The sequence below is a fragment of the Oreochromis aureus genome, linkage group 6, assembly GCF_013358895.1.
Source record: "Oreochromis aureus strain Israel breed Guangdong linkage group 6, ZZ_aureus, whole genome shotgun sequence".
Classification (NCBI taxonomy): domain Eukaryota; kingdom Metazoa; phylum Chordata; class Actinopteri; order Cichliformes; family Cichlidae; genus Oreochromis; species Oreochromis aureus.
This window is the reverse complement of record NC_052947.1, coordinates 29,490,820-29,504,668: the sequence shown is the minus strand read 5'-3', so window position 1 is coordinate 29,504,668 and position 13,849 is coordinate 29,490,820. Positions and strand designations below refer to the sequence as shown.

Genomic DNA, 13,849 nt, shown 5'->3' with positions numbered 1-13,849 from the left:
TTAGAGGTCTTCTTGTGCATAAGAGAGAAAGGATTTCAATGCTCTTTTCACATTGGGAAAGGAGCGGCAGTGAAAACTCAGTGGAGTGAAATCTGGGGAGCGAAAATAAGACAAACTGCAGCAGGCTTGGAATGTTAAATGCAATGTCAGTGCAGGCTAGTGGGTAGTGGGTAGGAGGGACATTATGCTTGGGAACGGTGCAACGAAACCGTGACTAGTGTGAGTACAGCCTAATCCAATCCAGGCTGCTATGTTTTAACAGCAGAGACCTGTATTACTAGCTCACCTTCACCTTGATTAAGCACATCTGTGTGTGTGTGTGTGTGTGTGTGTTTGTGTGGGTAGGGGATCGGAACAGTGAACATGTGCTGTGAGAATCACATGAAGCAAACACTGCTGTGTCCCATTTCGCTATAGGTATGTTATGTATTAAAGTTTCAAGTGAGTCGTTGCAGAGTGACCTCTCATTCCTTTTTTTCTGCTTCCCTGTGTGTTTGCCGCTTTCTTCTTCAGGTGCCATGGTCTTAAAGCAGAGTTTGGTTTTCTCAAGGCTGAAGTGCTCTGCCAGCCCAATCCATGGGTTGGCTGGGAAAGGATTTCCATGAAGTGACATTTAAAATCTGTAAACACTTGACTCCCCTCTGTAGTTTACTGAGACACTTACAGTGTCTAAGACTGTACAGCGTCCCAAAATAATGACAACACTATTCACCTGAGAGCATGGTCAGATTCATTTCACTAATTTCATGCACAAAAACTAACTTAAAGCTAAAATCGGGACTAAAGTTAAACACTTCTTATTTCTCTTCACATTCGATACAGAAGTTATATGAAATGTGAGTCGAGACATATATGTCACTGATTGACTCTTTGCTCAGTCTAGCTTCAGTTTACCATCTTAATAACTACCTCTCCTATTTCATCAGTGTCCAAAACGTTTGTACCCATGCAAGATTTTCTGTATAGATGCACATATTCTCCACTCTTATTTATCCTTTTAGGACCCAGCTGTGAAGTGACATGCATGTTTCCATTTATACAGACTTTGAATCATTTAAAAGCATTTACTCATCAATGTACTGACTTAATGTAATGTAACAAAGAAGGTGGGCAGCATATACTATGCTGCCCAGATAAAGATGATTTCTAATCTTGAACATTAGTGGTAACATTTCACAATTTTTAAAAAAAGACAGTGTTCCTAATAATGAGGAAACAACAGCATAAATAAATAAATCAAAAAGCTACTTAAAAAGTTGATTATATAGTGGCTTTTTAATAGACATGTAAAACGTTGACAATTAATTGGTAGGTAATTATTCAGGTGATTTTGTGATTTGGCCTGTGATTGGATGGCTTTCCATCCTTGCTGAATCTATAAAGAGGTCTCTCTCCATTTCATTCTATCCCTTTTCTTCACTGTCTAGGCTGCCCGGCTATTTTGTGTCAATTAGAAAGTCAGAGTGCCTTGTCAGTCATAATCAAACTTTATTAGCACCTATCAATCTGGGATTAAGTTCTTTTTCTCATCTCATTCTGACTGCCTTTATCCTGTCCAGCTCTATCTCCTTAAACCCTCTCACTCCTCCAGTGACTGTGTGAAAAAGCAATTGAGATTTGTGTTGTCAAAAGCTCACGCTAAAGTGAGGTGTGTATGAGTGTGTTACAAATATATGCAAAGACGTAGCAGATAGAAGGGAAGTTGACAGTTAGAGGTGGGAGACGTATGCTGAGAGAGGAATCAAAGGAAGAAAAAGGAGGGTTTATGTTTGAGACGGAAAGATGAAGAGAAAATGAAGCTAGTTTAAATTGGAGATGTGCTGTGCTAGTTGCTGTCTCAGGCATCTAGCTAGTTCTCTTTGGCTCTTCAGCTCTTGCTCTATAATACATCTTGTAGTGCAGATTTCCAGTATGGGCGCAGGTCAGCATATTTCCAGAGATTTGTGTTTTATTCACAGTCTTCTCAGTAGGGGTGAATAAAGGATTCTGAAATTGCAGGAGATGGGAAAGTTTAGTGATGGTGAGAACTTGGCCAAACTTAGTGAAAAGGAAATGAAAGGAACCTGCTGACGCTCCTGACAGACTTTGCTGGTGCCACTGCACTGCTAAAGACAATATCGAGGTATAATTGAGGTTACATAAAGTCTATTTACAGGTGAAAACAGCAATTGACAAATAGCCAGTGTAACAGTTTCATTCAAGACCTTTAAATGGCAGTTTGCACAGAAGAGGAAATTCAGGAAATTGGCTGCATAAACTTTGCATGAAAACTGGTATATAAGATACGATTCAAGATTTCTTATGACTGCATCAAAGTACGAAACATTTTCTGACAGTGTTGAGATGACAGATGAGATTGCAGAGTTTGCCGGAAGAGTTTGGTTTAAGTGAAACAATAAATGCACCCAATGGCATTAATGCTGACTTCAAACCTATTAAGAAAAGAAAAAAACATTTATAGTCAACTTAAAGCTCTACAGCAACAAGATGATGAGACAAAGTAACCAGAGCTTATTTAATTCAAATGATCGCTTGGAAGACTGACAGAGACTGGCAGCGATAGCTTGCAGAAACACCTCTCCTGAGCGGATGTATTTTATGCAAATGAAAAGTGATGTGGTGTAGCTAAATAATATGGCAGATGTATTGTGTGTTCAGTGTAACTTTTTTCTGCTGCAAAACTTAATGACTTTGGCTTTAATTGATGTGCTAGTCGATAACACCAGACTGTGAAATGAAAGCAATGTAGTCACTTTTAAAATGCATTCTTAGTGGCTGTTAGGACTAGCATAAAAAGCATAAAAAAGCACGGTATGCATCTCCTTCAGTTCTAATAATTTCTAAACACATTGAAATGACATGAGCTTTTTGCATTAACCTGCTAGGGTATTACCCAATGGTGTTATTTTAGGTTCCTTTCATGTTGTGCTTGTTTTTTCAAACATGTCTCTAAGCCCTTGGGTAGCAAACAGAATTATCAAGTGAAGAAATATTTAGTTACAAACAACCTAGGGAGTACTTTTATAACTAGGTGATATTTTTTTGTTCATCTTGTTAGTGATCCCCAGTTTGAAAATGTTAAATCTGTGTAAATGAAGTGCATTTGAACAATTAATTTGCTCCTGCAAATGTCTCTCCCACTGATAACGCTAAAGTAATTCTGCTGTCACCAATAACAGCACGACTCCTCGTTAGGCAGACATATTAATTGATGCACTGATTTAAATAATCACTTCCTGACAGGATCTCCTCTGTTGTCACAAGTGCCTCCCTCAGCAGGATCCTTCAGCAATAATAATGCTTTAAGAATACCTCACTGATGAAAAGAGGTGCTACAGATGAAATAGTGGGGAAAAAAGCAGCAGCGCATGTGTGATGAGTGTGCTCCTGAGTCATATCTGACTTGTGAAAGGACATTAATGTTAAGAAGCATGGTGAATGATTACGCCACAGACTGCTGTGTGTTACCAATACAGCAGCAAATAGGAGACAGGAAGGATTAACAAATAATAGCAAGAATTAAAAAAATAAGAGAAAATAGAGAATATTGGTATTTAGCAGCCAAAAAGATGACTCCAAAACATTGTACCCAAGCAAGGGGATAATTAAGATAGTTCTGTTATTCTGTTATTTATGTTATTATGATTTTGGTCAACCTACTCCCACAGACATTAAAAAAAAAATCCTTAAGGCGCGAGAGGCTACTAGATGGTTTAAGTCTGAAACTGATGTGAATCATATGCTATGACCTTTGCAGTCAACATCTCTTAACCCAACTGAACACCTATGGGAGATTTTGATCATGCAAATGCCATTTGATCCACATCCCCACTACCTACCAGGAATATGACTCCGCTGCACTATAGCTCATTCTTATTGTCACATAGATATTTCCATTTTTTTCACAATAACTGTCAGTTCAGTGTTCTGTCTTTGAAGTCCTGATTTGTGTTTAAAAAAAAAAAAAAAAAAAAAAAAAAAAAAAAAACTTTAATAAATGTTCCACGTAGTAAAATTTTGAGTTCCCAATTTGTATTCAGCTATTAATGAATGGGGCACATTAAAGAGGTGCCTGTGTAACTTTTTTACTACTGCACATAATAGCATTGAGGCCATAATAAAGTTATATGGATTTGCTCTCCTGGATTTTTAATTCAAGCCTTTAAATTAGAGCTTCTAGCAATGAAGTGATATGGCGCAAGAAGAAACTGTAAAAGGACCGAGTCATAGGTACAAAGAAGAGTATGGCATAGCCAAGCAAACACTGCATGCATGGTTAATTTTCCCAAGCGGGTCAAGATGAATGTTTAATTAAAATCCATTTTAGTGCACTTTTTCATCATGCAATCCTTCCTCCACATCTTTCTTTACTTTACAGTTCTTCACTGATATTATTCATGATACAGAATCACTTGAGTCAGATAAGCAGCTTTCTTCCTACAGTCCAGGTCATACTGATTTGACTTTGTGACTATGTAAATACCAATGACATTTTCAGCCAAGAAATCCATCTAAAATTGGATAGTTTTTTTCCTATGGCTTTATAGAGAAAGGTGACAATGGTTAAATCTCTACAGTTTTCCTAAGGTCAAGATTCTGGGAGTAAATATAAGGTTATATGAGACAAAGTTATATAACTCATACTCAAATGTCTTTTTACTGCTTAAATGTGGGCTTTGGTTTTGATATTTCTCTGCTCACTTTCAATGCCTGGCTGGTTTGGGCTAATGGCTAAATCACTTTTCACCTTTTACGATTTGGAGTACAGCCTAGGATCTTCAGGCAGGTCCTGTTCCACAGCTACACAGGCTAGACTAAAAGGTTAGAGGAATTTCAGGCATTTTCAGGCATTAGTGGGAAGATCTACTAAAACTGAGGCCATAATACTTGGCCCAGAAAGATTTGTCCCGAAACATAAGGTACAAGACAAGGGCATTATTGTTTTACCCCCCACACACACCCCGTTTTATTTAACCGAAATTTAACCATTAAATGTCCATGTGCATATCTAATTATTTATTAACAGGCATCCAAATAATAGAGTGACACAAACAGACAAGGGAAAAAAGAACAACAAACAAAAAATAAAAACCACTGCTATATCTATTACATGTGACACAGAAGTTTAATTGTAGACACCAAAGACAACACGTCAAATTATTCTTCTATCTACAGCAATGAATAGAAATGTATCTGAAAAGCATTCACAGTGTTTTCCTTTATCACATTTTGTCATGTTACAACCTAACGAAGTGAAAAAGGTTTGCTTAAAATTCTTAAAATTGAAAAACCAAAGCATAACATGTAGCTGTTGCCATGACACTCAAAACTGAGCTCAGACGCATACTGTTTCCACTGATCTTCTGTCAGATGCTTCCACAACTTGATTGGAGTCTACCTGAGGAAAATTAATTGAATGTGATTTGACATGATTAGGTCACAAGGTCCCATTGTTGACAGGGCATGTCAGAGCACAGATCAAGCCATGAGGTCCAAGAAATTGTCTGTAGAACTCTGATATAGGACTGTATTGAGGCACATATCGTGAGAAGGATCCAGAAAAATGTCTCCAGCATTCAAGGTCAGAAAGAACACAGTGGAAGTGGTCGGTAAATGGAAAAAGTTTGGAACCACTAGGACTCGTCCTAGAACTGGGGTCCCATGGTCAGAGAGGTGACCAAGTACCCTGTGGTTAGTGGTTACTCTGACAGAGCTCCAGCGTTGCTCTGTGGAGAGAGGAGAACCATTTCTGCAGCACTCCACCAATCAGGCCTCACCAATCAGTGGCCAGACAGAACCCAGTCCTCAGTAAAAGGCATATTCGACAAAGTCCACCTGAAAAACTCTCAAACCATGAATAAAATTCTCTGATCTGATCTAAGACTGGACTCTTTGGCCTGAATGTCAAGTATTATGTCTGGATGAAACCAGGCACAGCTCATCACCTGGCCATTATAATTCCCAAGTGTGCATCATGGTGGCAGCGTTATGATGTGAGGATGTTTTTCAACAGCAGGAACTGGGAGACTAGTCAGGGTCGAGGGAAAGATGAATGCAGCAATATACAGAGACAACACTGACAATAGCCTGCTCCAGAGTACTCTGGTCCTCAGACTGGGGTGAAGGTTTGTCTTCCAACAGGACAATCACCGTGAGCACAGAGGAAAGATAACAAAAGAGTTTCTTTGAGAAGACTCTGTGAATGCCCTTGAGTGGCCCAGCAGAAGCCCAAACTTAGACCTGATTGAACAACTCTGGAATAGTGATGGGATTTCCGGCTCTTTTTAGAGAGCCGGCTCTTTCGGCTCGGCTCACTAAAAAGAGCCGGCTCTTTCGGCTCCGAACCGGCTCTTCAGGTAGTTTTGTTGCTTTAATTAATTTATTATTACAATAATATAAAATTATGCACAAAAGGAATTACTAATGTAAAAAAAGTGGTTTTATTTATATATGTTTATATATAAATATATACAGTGGCCCCTAGAGACACGTACAAACTCCATACAAACTCTAAAACGCATTTCTAGCGTTAACTGAACTTCCAAAACAGAGCTACCTAGATCACTTAAATTACACAATTGAAAGCATATGTATATTGTTTGTGTATTTATACACAAGCACTCATATATATTCAAATAAATTTAAAAAAAAAGTTCATTTACCTCTTACTACCACACACCGGTCATTGGTACTTGCTGGCTTGTGTAGCCTCTAGGTAACAGAAGCTCAACACTGCGCCTAGCATTCTGGAGCACTTCTGTTGTCTTTTGTACATGTTTTGGATTTTTTACGTGCTTCTGAGGTTACTGCCCACACGCACACGGGTATTTTTGAAAACAGAGATTTTCCGTTTTCGTTTTAAAAATAATCCCGCCCACATGTAAATGCAGAAATGAAGGAAAACGCTGCTAGGAGCATGCCAAAGCAACAGGTGCCGATATATTCCTAAACGTGTAGAAATGTTGGCCAATCAGAAGTCTAGAAGCCTCGGTGGGAAATAGTAAACAAAGATGGGGCATAGAAGCAGAACCGAATTGTATGTGTGGAGGGACAGTAACTGTGTGTGTATATGTAAGCATTTAAACACTGCAGAGAGTACAATTAACAGTAACAGTATTGTAGAAATTCATTTCACCGAAACAAAACGTGGCGCACAGTGTGACGTCAAAAAAGGCGCACATCTTTGACACTGCGTTTTCTCCGTTTTCCTCATCCACGCGTAAATGCAAAAACGGAGTTTTAGAAAATATCCACCCTGACAGGCATTTTTTAGAAATCTCCATTTTCAAAAATACCGGGTACGTGTGGATGTAGCCTGAGTTTTTATGTGTTTTGGAGTTTTTACGTGTTTTGGAGTATGTACGTGCTTCAGGGTTTGTACGTGTTTTGAAGTTTGTACGTCCTGCTTTGTCTCTAGGGGCCACCGTAAATATACTTTTATTTAGTTACTCCACATAAAATGTAATAAATAAATCATATAATACAAAAACCAACTAGTCACTGTTCAACCTTTAACTATTTAAATTTTCAGCTTTTCCTTTTAAACAAATTTAAAATGAAACAACACAAAACACTGCAAACCACAACACAATTAAATATAAATTAAAATATGAAAAAGAAGATACATATTCTTTGTCATATGGGCCTGCATGAATAAACTTTCTGAATCCTTTATCATCTGCAACTGAAAATAGTTGTGGATGATTACTATACCTTTTTAATGTGACGTTGTTGTCCCTGGCTCTGTTTCTGTCTCTCCCTCCCGCTCTGTTCCTGTGCTACTGCGACTGTAACTACCGCCCCTCCCCCCTCTGCCCAGCGCAAAGCACAAGGCTCGCGTGCGGAGTGAAGCGGAAAAAAAGTGCGAGGGAGAGAGAGAGAGAGAGAGGGAGGGTGAGAGAAAGAAAAAAAAAAACCCACGGCTCGCGATAAGGAGCCGGCTCGCATCGTTCACTTCAAAGATCCGGCTCTAAGAGCCATTTCGTTCGCGAACGACCCATCACTACTCTGGAAACATCTGAAAATGACTGTGTATCAGCGTTCCCTATCCAACCGGATGGAGCTTGATATGTTCTGCAATGAAGAATGGGAAAAACAACCCCAAAGCAGCTATGCAAAGCTTGTAGTAGTGATGGTAAATTTGATTCTTTTTACTGAATCGAGTTTTAATGAGTCACTCACCAAAGTGAATCGGGTTTTTTGAGTCATTTGAGTCACTGAGTCAGTTGACCAGAGAGTGCAAAAATGTACATTTTCACTCAAACTTAATTTGTTTCTCTTTAATGTAAATCCTACTGCTAAGATGAGTGATTCTTAAAGAAAACAACTATTTTATATAGCAAAAAAGAGCAAAAGAATTTCTAAAGGAACATTTCTTTTGTTTATTTTTATTTTATTAGTATTTTCCTTACATGTGTCAAATATATATTTTCTCATCTAAATGTCCACTGAGCTGTGAGCCAGGGGCGGTAGTCTTATATAACATTGGTTGCCAACCAAGAAGAAGAAGAAGTAGCTGCGAGCCAGGAGGGAGGGGTGAGTGAGTGAGTGATTCGTTCGCTCTATGATTCAGCACAGGAGGGAGGGGGGTGAGCGAGTCATGAGTGATTCGCTCGCTCTATGATTCAGCACAGGAGGGAGGGGGTTAGCGAGTCATGAGTGATTCGCTAGCTCTATGATTCAGCACAGGAGGAAGGGAGTTAGCGAGTCATGAGTGATTCGCTAGCTCTATGATTCAGCACAGGAGGGAGGGGGTTAGCGAGTCATGAGTGATTCGCTAGCTCTACGATTCAGCGCAGGAAAGGAGGGGGTGAGTAGCTCAAATGTGCTGTTAGCATGTTAGCAGAGCGATGCTACTGTGAACCGAGGAGCTATTGTCTTGATGTGAGCTTCTACTCAGGGTTTTTTCTTCCAGTTCAGAGCAGAAATGTTTTTGTTAAGATACTGGATGTTGTGTTTTTCTTCACAATTTGAATTATAAGCTAGATATATTTCTACTAATGAAATTAGTTTGCTAACAGCAACAGGGACGAGTCAGTGAGTCAGTTGCGCTTGTGAATCATGATTCACGAGTCAGTAAAGTGATTCTCGAGTATTGAACGATTCGTTCATGATTCGCGCATCACTAGCTTGTAGCATCAGACTCAAAAAGACTTAAAGCTGTATTTCCTGCCAAAGCTGCTTCAACAAAGAGCAAAGACTGTGAATACTTATTAATCTTTTAATGTATTACAAATATTAATTTTTAATAGATTTGCAAGAACCTTAAGCAACCTGTTTTCCCTGGGGTTTCAATGGGGTATTGTGTGTAGAATTTTGAGGTGAAAAATTAATTTCATCCATTTTGGAATCAGGCTGTAAGATGATAAAATGTGGAACAAGTGAAGCATTGTGAATAGTTTCCGGCTACACTGTATGTCAGGTAAATAAGTTTGACAGAATTTCACTCATTAACTGTTCTAATTAGTTATTCAGACATGGTACAACTTATCAGTGGATTAAGATGAGCATTCTGTTGAGTGAGTCAGGCTGATATGCTTGTCAGCTCCCCTCCTGTCTGGAATGTCAAATTTAATGAATATTCAAAAGCCCAGTGGGTCCTTTTGTGAGTATTGCGAAGGGAAATGCTCCTATGGGGGTAATTTTACATTCTGCATTAAGCAACACACGATCCATGTGTTAAAATATTTAGTCAAATCTTGAGCCAAATGTTTCTTTGTCTTTGAACAGGATGTAGGAAAGACTGGTTGATTGATTGTTTCATACTGATCAAGTGATAGGGTGCATTTAGCTCCATACTTGCAGGTGAAACTACATTGCTTCCACCAAGAAAATATGTTTCTACTCATCACTTCTTGCCATCTGTTAACTAAAAACATAGGCTTTAACTTTTTAATAATAGCAATAACAAATAAAGGCTTTTGAAAACAATATCTTCAATATTACTGCATCTTACTGAGTTACTGGAAAACATCTTGCACTACTAAAGTACTTGTTGCATAAAAGTCATTTATAAATGCTGGTACTTGTCATGGTTCTCTCTGGGACCCATTTTATACACTAGTGATCACTTGATGAACCATACTCTAGCACCTTCAAAGTGTCTTTGTTGCCATTTTTTGTCATTTAAGTCCTATCAGCTTCAATGTTACTGCTCTTCAGCTGTAAATCACATTGAACAGGCTTTATTAACATTTTCTCTTTCAGTGAATGACACTTCAAAATTACTTTTATTCCCATAATATATAGAATGAAAGTCGACCTTACTTTTATCTGACAGTTTTGCTGCTATGAGTGACACCTGCCATTGTTAAGTGAAGTTATGCTTGGACATACGAGCTAGGATTTGCCAAAACAGTCCTAACACACACATGACACTGTTGTGGATTATTATTATTACCCATGTGTTAAGTATACGTGACATGCAGTGCGTGAGTATCAGTAAAACGGAAACAAAATTGAATTGGCTGTGACGAAGTAGCCAAATAGTTACTGCTTAAGGGCTATGATTTAGCTACCCATGATGGCAACAATATGGCCGCTAGTAATTTTGTAAACCAGTCATTTCAACAAATTTCACAATATGATTTATTGCAAGAAGTAAATATTTCAGAGACACACACTACATATTTGCTTTGAAATATTTAAAAAATGTTTATAATCTAATTAAAGTATAGTAAATAATATATAAATAAATAAATAAATATTTGATTAATGAGCAATTTAAAAATATTAACTGGTCTCTCATGCTTGCAAATGACCATTTTTTGTTTTTAAATATTAACTATCCATAGAGCGAATATGAATGAACATAGAAGCTATGAGGAGTTTTTCTTTTAGTTTTTTCCTGTTTCATAATTTAAATATGTTATTTTCATTAAATTGGTGACAACTATGCACAAAAAATCAATCTGGGGATAAAACATAGAGAAAACTTTTTTTCTTTAGACTCCTTGTACAGAAACTTTGCTCTTCTTGCCTTTTCAGTGGCAAAGCTTTAGATGACCTTCTTATTAAAGTCAGGCATGTCTCTGACGAGTTTCTACTCCATGGGGAGCACAGCCGGAGCATTAAGACGATCCTGTGTCATGGTTTTTCTCAGGAAAGTCTTGATCCTTTTCAAAAGCAGAAAAGTACCTCTTGGATTCAGTTATTGTCAGGAGTGTGGTGAGGAGAATCATGAGAAGACTGAATGTGTCTGTGAAAGTGCTCTGTAGGTTGTTCTTGATGAAAAAAAACACTGATACGAGGCACAGCAGCACTATGTTTTGAAAGCAGCTCTTCATGCTGAATGCAGAAGAACCGTTCCTTGGCATGCTTCAGGATTGCATCACACGCCTATCAAAAATACACCATAAGATTAAATATGCATTCAATCTGTTTAGATGGAAGAAATTCTAACTGAACACATGCCCATGTCCATGTGAAGTATATGAGTCATAACGTTTAAGCACTATTATTCACACACTTTACAATATGTTTACTTTTTAGTTTTTTTGTTTTTAACTTAATTCAATATTGGTCATTAATGAATCATTGTCTACATAGTCATTTTATTACATAAATAATTTTTTCCTATTATATATTATGATATATTTTACACAGAATATATATCCGATGTATGAAGATGACAAAATAATCTTAATAATAATAATAATTGATGATTTAAAAAAAAAAATCTGCATCACAACTCAGTCAGCCAGTCTCTGCTGTTCTACTAGTCCCAACAAATAACGTAAATTTAAGTTGTTATCAGATATTCATTCTTATTTATTTTATATAATATTTCTAAGCCAGATGCAACATCAATTTTTTCTGTTGGATGCTTGTGTTGTGTATGTTCTGAATTACAAAATTGATCATCTTCTTCTGCTTATCCAATGCTTCAATGAATATAGATATCAATAGGCTGAATAGTTTCAGTGGTCAAATAGTTCCAATGGTCTTTATTGTCCCCAGTGGGAAATTAATTTGCAGTATGTCCACACATCAAACAACACAAACACTGAAAAAATTGTAGTATATCATATGTTGTATGCTCTTGAAGAAGAATGACAGGAAAAAGTGAAATTCTCATGTTCAAGGATCCTCACAAAGCCTCCAGCCTTTCAGAAAACCAAGGTTATGAATACTTTCCAGTCCTGGGGATGTACGCTGTTGCTACATATATATATGTTCTATATCCCAGATAGAGCAGTAGAATAGCATAATGTATTTTTTGCTTGCGAGTTACAATGAATTGAGCAAGCCAACAACTTTATCATGTTTTATAGGTGACAGTAGCTTTTATTCAATATTATAATATAGTATTTACTTTAGAGCTTTGGTTTTGAGTTTTTGTGGGGCTCATAAATTGCTCCTATAATCAACATGCTGTCCAACAGCTCAGTCTAGAGTTTCAATGACTGAGGGTTGGGTCTTGTAGAAGTAGGGTTCTTGTTTGCTATTGTTATGTGGTTAATGTGACCTCTTTTTAGTTTATCTGAGGCTCAGGGTGATAAAATAATTCACCTTTTAGTATAAAATTTAACCACACTGATTGACTAGGTTGGGATTTCTCTAGACCCCAGTGCTGAACTTCAGATAGTCTGAGAAGACATACACTATATTGCTAAAAGTATTTAGTCCCCTACCCAAAACATTGAATTGAGGTGTTCAAATTACAGGTGTATAAAATAAACCACCTAGTTATGCAGTCTGCTTACATTTGCGAAATAATGAGTCACTCTCAGGGTCTCACTGAATTCCAACATAGTGCCATGATAGGATGCTACCTGTGCAACAAATACAGTCGTGAAATTTCCTTGATACTAAATATTCCACAGTCAGCTGTAACTGCATTATAACAAAGTGGAAGCAATTGGAAATTACAGTAAACCAACTCAGTCACGAAGTGGCAGACAACAAAAAAATACAGAGCAGTGTGAGAGCATGGACAGACAATTTCATGCCCCCAACATTGTGGGAACAGTTTGGGGATAGCCCCTTCCTGTTCCAACATGACTGGTTCCCAGTGCACAAAGTACAGTCCATGAAGACATGGATAAGCAAGTCTGGTGTGAAATCAACCCGACAGAACACCTTTAAGATGAATTAGAGCAGCGACTTTGAGACAGGCCTTTTCCTCCAGTAACAGGTCTGCCTACACAAATGCACTTCTGGAAGAATGGTCAGAACTTCCCATAAACACACTCCTAAACCTTGTGACCTTCCACAAGAGTTGAAGTTGTCATAGATTCAAAGGGTGGACTGACAGCATATTAAACCCTTTGGATTAAGAATGGGATGTCCCTCACAGCCGAATACTTTTGACCATATAGGTTAGATAACATAAGCCTACCTGCAAATTACTTGAAACCCAACATAGCAGCTAGTGAGAAGACAAAATGTACCTTGCTTGCTTGTTCTCTGTCACTAGCAACATACTGACTAGAGCACTATTGGGTTTTGTTTTGCAGTCCTTGTGTGTTTCAGTATGTATTATGCCAGTAGTTGAGTAGTGATTAGTGTGCTCCGTTTCCATTGTTTAGTATTGCTCACTGATGATGATGGAAGCAACAGAGAAACACTGAAGCAACATATTTGGAAGCGACCCAAGGCATATACCTTCCTTTAGATTCCTTTAGATTGTGAGTCCTGCAGATAGAAGTTACTCCACAGGTTGTCAGGGGAGTTCTACTTTTTTAAACATTTAAAGAAATGCGATTCGTTTTGTCTTTTTTGGAGCGCCTTTCTTTCTTCCCATCTGATGTTTGTTATATGTAAGAAGCGTCATAAGGAAAGAGGAATGTGTGTGTATGGGAATCTGGGTATTTTGTACAGAGGCACAAATCTGTCCCAAACCAATGCA

At 37.9% G+C, this 13,849-nt stretch overlaps 1 protein-coding gene across 1 annotated transcript in view; it reads right to left on the bottom strand.

Moving 5' to 3' along the window:
- The window catches only part of LOC116323508 (zeta-sarcoglycan), a 168,688-nt gene that overhangs the window by 67,604 nt on the left and 87,235 nt on the right, over positions 1–13,849 (bottom strand). The gene's annotated exons all lie outside the window — the stretch shown is intronic.